Raw genomic sequence first — 6,270 nt, forward strand, 5'->3', positions numbered from 1 at the left:
CAGTTTAGAGATAGCAAGGAATATTAATCACCTGATGTCCATTAGGTATTTCAAAATTATAGAAGAAAAAAATGTCATCTCAGCGTTGCATCACAGTCTAGTTAAATTAATATCGCAAGTTCATAAGTTAATACTAATGTTTGCAGTGGTAACCACATCTAGCATAATCTTTTTGCCTTCATTAAAAAAAAATGATGTTGGTAGCAGCTCATTAGTGTTCTGATGCAGGTTCATGCCTAATTTGTTTATCCAACAAGTCCCTGATCGTGGCTGTGGTGATGAGAGAGAAGCTAAACATAAACAGTCACGTCCCCATAGGGATGGAAAGAGCAAAAACTAGACAGCAAGTCACCATGGGACATTCTCACACACATGCCCTACTGGCTAGCTCAAGAGCAGAATGGACAGAATCTGGTAGCTGGTTGCTCACTTCCTTTCTTAGCCCAGTATTGGAGCATTTGGAAGGTAGGAGAGCAGAAGAGGAGAGAATATAAAATACTGTCCTTGTCCTTAAATAAAGGCAGTGAGGCTGTTGGTGCCAAAGTATAATAGCTTTATTAAGAAGTTAAAACAAGTAGCAGAGATGTTTAAAATACGATAGTACAATTAAGTACGCTGGTTAGATTGATACAACCTGGCTAATTGTTCACGAAACAGTAGACTCCAAAACGTGTCTTTGGTAGCCTGATCCATGGGCAGTCCAGCTGTGTCCAGAGAACATTATGGCTAGTTATCGAAAAACATCTCACTTATATATGTTTTAAAGACAAACAACTCTGTATGTCTGAGCTTCCCATCAATCATCTGCTCTGTCTCAAAAAGGAGGCTATCAGTCTTACTCCCATAATCCCAACATCAATTCTCACAGACCTATCCTAACTCCCTTTTGCATTCCTTCAGTGATACCACCATTAAGATGGCCCAAATGCTAGGTAACCAAAGTGGCTTTCTCTCACAAGGTCGTGAGAAAGTTGTTTTGATACAGACAGCTAGCACTTTGTTCACATCTGACTTAACATATATTTCACTTTAACATAAGATTTATAATAATGTAACTTAGGTTTATAATTATATGGAAAGCTTGTTTAGTGCTTTCCTTACAAGGGGACTTCAACTATCCTAATATAGGCTGGGATAGTAATAGTGTAAAGGGCAAAGTGGGGGAGGAATTTCTGAAGTGTGTTCAGGACAACTTTCTTGATCGATATGTTTCGGGCCCTACAAGGAAAGAGGCAGTGCTGGATCTGGTTCTGGGGAATGAATTGGGTCATGTGGAGCAAGTATCAGTCAGGGATCATAAGGTTTATAGATTAGTTATGGAAAAGGACAAGGAGCAATCTAGAGTAAAAATACTTAATTGGAGGAGGGCCAATTTCAGTGAGTTGAGAACCGATCTGGCTCAGGTAAATTGGAACCAAAGATTGGCAGGCAAAACTGTAATCCAACCAACAACATAGGTAGAACCAGGAATGAGGTTTTGCTGAGGGAGTTTGAGGAGATAGGGTCCAAATTAATAAGCAGAACCTCAAAAGATAATAATCGCTGGATTACAGACTATTTTAGATCTTGTCTTGTGTAATGAGACATGGTTAATTAGTAATCTCACAGTAAGGGATCCTCTGGGGAAAAGTAATCATAATATGATAGAATTTCAAACTGAATTTGAGAGTGACGTACTTCAGTCCGAAATTAGAGTCTTAAACTTAAATGAAGCCAATTACATTGGTATGAGGGACGAGTTGGCTAAGGTTGATTGGGAAATTAGATTAAAAGATATGACAATAGATAAGCAATGGCAAGCATTTAAAGAAATATTTCATAAGTGTCAACGAATATACATTCCAGAGAAATAAAAACTCCACAGGAAAAGTGATCCATCCGTGGCTAACTGAAGAAGATAAATACTGCATGAGCCAGGAACTTGTTCCATAGTTTGACGACTCTGTGAAAAGAAATACCTCCTGAATCTACATAACTTGTATACATATCCACTGGTGTCCCTAACCAATCTAACTCAAATAGCCTATCAACAAGGACAGAGTCTAATCATTCCATTATTTTTAAGACCACATTCAAATCTCCTTGAGGTCCACACTCAGTTCACAGCACTCACCATTTTTACTGGTGCAATTCAGGCAGCATCTCAAGCCATCGCCCCAGGCAGGCGAGGGCCTGATTGAAATGCAACAGTCAGGGTCTTATGATGTCATTCACACCCCAGCACCATTTTAACACGTTCTCAGCGAGGTTGGCGCCTGAGGCGGCCCCACCAGCAACTACAAGCACCAAGAAGCAGCAGTCCCAGAAGAGGGACGAAAATGTAAGTTAATTATCTTTTAAAAAGAACTGCTACTCCAAGCCCCGCAAGGAAATCTAGATCTGCCCACTGCCCCGGGCTTTCTTCCCTCCACCAATCGCCTCCGGAACTCCCCACCCCCACCCCCACCAAAGACTTACCTTTACCAGGGACCGTTCCCATGGGTTCCCAACAGTGGTCTCCTGCCACGTTCGCTCGCTCATGCCCTCCAGCACCAAGCTACAAACACTAGGTTCGGGCGCGTCAGGCCTAACTTATTTCAATGAGGCCCAGGAGCTAAAATAGTCTACCCCTTCATCTCAGGCAGACATAAAAGATCCCATGGCACTATTTCAAGAAAAGCAGTGGAATTCTCCCAAAGTCCTAACTGGTAACCAGAAGACACAAATTTAAGGTAATCGGCAAAAGAGCCAGTGGCGACACGAGGAAACATTTTTTTAATCCAGTGAATTGTGATGATCTGGAATGCACTTCCTGAAAGGGTAGTGGAAACAGATTCAATGGTAACTTTCAAAAGGGAATTGGATAAATACTTGAAGGGAAAAAAATTCACAGGGCTATGATGAAAAAGCAGGGGAATGTGACTAATTGGATAGCTCTTTCAAAGAGCCAGCCCAAGCACGATGGGCCAATTGGCCTCTTTCACTATGATATATTTATCCCTCAAGCAACACCAGTAAAATCAGATTATGTGGTCATTTATCTCACTGCTGTTTGTGGGACCTAGCTGTTCACGTTTGCCCACATTTCAACAGTGACTACTTTTCAAAAGTACATCACTGGCTATGAAGCACTTTGGGACATCCCGAGGGAATGAAAAGTGCAGTATAAACGCAAGTCGTGTCTCTCTATGCGACAAAATTGTTCACAAAATGGTGCTAATGGGCAGTAAATTGTTGGGGGAATAATTTCCATAAGGTTCTCCTGATCTCTCGCCAGAGGACCAGCATAAGCAGCCGTTTTTTTAACGATTTCTTTTGTTTCTCTTTGGATTCCGCCAATCTTTTGTTGAGGTTATGACAGTAGACCGGGTGAACTTCCCCCACCACCCCCTTTCCCGGAAACTCCAGGCGATTATATCATTCAGACAGGTAAAATGGAAGGACAAATAGAAGTCGAGATATTGTCCCTCGAAGCCCTAAACTCCCAACACCCACACCCCCCTGAACTCTCAACACCCGAACCCCCCACACCCGAATCCTCTCGAACTCCCAACACCCGAACCCCCCCGAACTCCCCACACCCGAACCCCCCACACCAGAACCCCCCCGAACTCCCAACACCAGAACCCCCCCGAACTCCCAACACCCGAACCCCCCACACCAGAACCCCCCCGAACTCCCAACACCCGAACCCCCCACACCAGAACCCCCCCGAACTCCCAACATCCGAACCCCCCACACCAGAACCCCCCGAACTCCCAACACCCGAACCCCCCCGAACTCCCCACACCCGAACCCCCCACACCAGAACCCCCAGAACTCCCAACACCCGAACCCCCCACACCAGAACCCCCCACACCAGAACCCCCCGGAACTCCCAACACCCGAACCCCCCACACCAGAACCCCCCCGAACTCCCAACACCCGAACCCCCCACACCCGAACCCCCAACACCCGAACCCCCCACACCAGAACCCCCCGAACTCCCAACACCCGAACCCCCCCGAACTCCCCACACCCGAACCCCCCACACCAGAACCCCCAGAACTCCCAACACCCAAACCCCCCACACCCGAACCCCCCACACCAGAACCCCCCGGAACTCCCAACACCCGAACCCCCCACACCAGAACCCCCCGAACTCCCAACACCCGAACCCCCCCGAACTCCCCACACCCGAACCCCCCACACCAGAACCCCCCACACCAGAACCCCCAGAACTCCCAACACCCGAACCCCCCACACCAGAACCCCCCACACCAGAACCCCCCGGAACTCCCAACACCCGAACCCCCCACACCAGAACCCCCCCGAACTCCCAACACCCGAACCCCCCACACCAGAACCCCCCCGAACTCCCAACACCCGAACCCCCCACACCAGAACCCCCCCGAACTCCCAACACCCGAACCCCCCACACCCGAGCCCCCCACACCAGAACCCCCAACACCAGAACCCCCCACACCCGAGCCCCCCACACCAGAACCCCCCACACCAGAACCCCCCACACCAGAACCCCCCCGAACCCCCAACACCAGAACCCCCCCACACCCGAACCCCCCACACCCGAACCCCCCACACCAGAACCCCCCACACCAGAACCCCCCACACCCGAGCCCCCCCATCACCACCTCCTGCCAGCAGTGGGGCCACTGGTAATTTAGTTCCAGAATGTTTCCATGGTGATAAATTCAATATATTCCCCAGCACTCACTTTGTGGGTGAAACCACATTTGATTTCTCGAGGAGCATCACTGGAGACCTGGAAGAGAAGTTCAGTGAAAGTTAAATGTGTCAGTGTGACGGTGCGGCGCTGATTATTGAGGGACGCCGGGCCTGTTGAGCAGGAAGTGCGGCGCCTGCCATAGTGATGAAGGGAAAGAATCCGTCAGACAGGGTCCAGGCCTCAGGCCTGAGGCCGGGGTCGGGGTCGGCCCTTTGTGTCTGTAAATAGCGGGCCTGGCGCCTGTCGAATGAGTTTGCCCGGAGGTAACCGGGGCGCCGGTGAGACCAGACCCGGAGACCAAAAACTTACTCACCTGAGTGTGGCGGCGGGAGGAGCGGGATCGTTCCGCCCGACCGCACCTTGAAAGAAAACAGGCCGCCCCCGGCCTCCTGCCTCGCCGCCCCCGGCCTCCCCTTCCCCGGCCTCCGATCCCCCGCCCCCGGCCTCCGATCCCCCGCCCCTCATTTACCTGAAGGTCGCTGCGATATTAGCAACGGGATATCGCGGGGTGCCTCGGGCCTCACCGTTCAGGCGCAGTGAACGTCCTCCGGACCCCGCACTCCCCAACCGTGACCGTGGTTAAATTACTCCCGCGGGAACGCGGAGCCACAAACTCTTCAACTTCAAAGGAAAGAAGTATGTGCGGTTTCTACCCGTCTCCCCCCCCCCCCCCGCCTTTTCCGAACTCACTCTTCCCCACTCCCCTCCTGATCACTAAACTACTCTCCCTGCCCCGCTGTCAACGCCTCTGACACCGTCATTCCCCCCTTCAAGACCACCGTCCTCAAACCGCTTCCACTCAGAAAACCCACTTCCTTTCTAACTATTGCCCCAGGTCTACTTTCCCTTTTCTCTCTAAGGTTCTGTAATGTTCCTTGTCATCTCCCAGCTCCTTGCCCATCTCTCCTGCAACACCCTTGTTGATATCTGTTCATCTCACAGCATCAAAACAACCCTATCCAAACTCATGAATGACAGCTGTGATCATTGCCATGGTGCATTATCCCTCCTTGTCCTCCTCACCCTCTCCAGAGTGTTTGACACAGTTTACCATACCATCCTCATTGCCCATCTCAGTGGAATTGTCCTTCGTAGCTCTATTCCTAGCTGTCTGGCTTCATCCAGATGAATCTCCGGCAATGGCTTCTCCTCCCTGCTCTGCACTGTAACTTCCAGAGTCCCCCAAAGATCTTTATAATCTATACCCTGCTCCTTGGCGACATCATCCACAGACATAGGGTCAGCTGCCATATGTACGCTGATAACACCCAGCTGTTTCTTTTCACCACCTCTCCCATCTCCATGACCACTTCCATTCTGTCTGACTGCCTGTCTGATATCAAGTCACGGACCAGTTGTAACTTCCTTCAGCTGAATAGCAGGAAGGCCAAGCCGCAGTTTCCAGCAGCTGCAACAAATTGCCCTCCCTTGCTAATAATGCCATCCCCCTCTCCACCCTTTCTCTCAGCGTGAAGTCTTGATATTGTGTTTGACCTAGAACTGAGCATACCATATACACGCCACCAGGCAAGTCTGCTTACTTCCACCTCTACAGCATTGCCTAT

At 49.8% G+C, this 6,270-nt stretch overlaps 1 long non-coding RNA gene across 1 annotated transcript; it reads right to left on the reverse strand.

Moving 5' to 3' along the window:
- Positions 1 to 542: 542 nt before the first annotated feature.
- LOC137333777 (uncharacterized) lies at positions 543 to 5,373 on the reverse strand. Its single transcript, XR_010965985.1, has 3 exons — positions 5,175 to 5,373; positions 4,694 to 4,741; positions 543 to 1,942 (listed from the first exon to the last, which is right to left on the reverse strand). It is a non-coding gene; the product is annotated as an uncharacterized lncRNA (long non-coding RNA).
- Between the last annotated feature and the right edge of the window lie 897 nt (positions 5,374 to 6,270).

This window comes from Heptranchias perlo, chromosome 2 (assembly GCF_035084215.1).
Source record: "Heptranchias perlo isolate sHepPer1 chromosome 2, sHepPer1.hap1, whole genome shotgun sequence".
NCBI classification, from domain to species: domain Eukaryota; kingdom Metazoa; phylum Chordata; class Chondrichthyes; order Hexanchiformes; family Hexanchidae; genus Heptranchias; species Heptranchias perlo.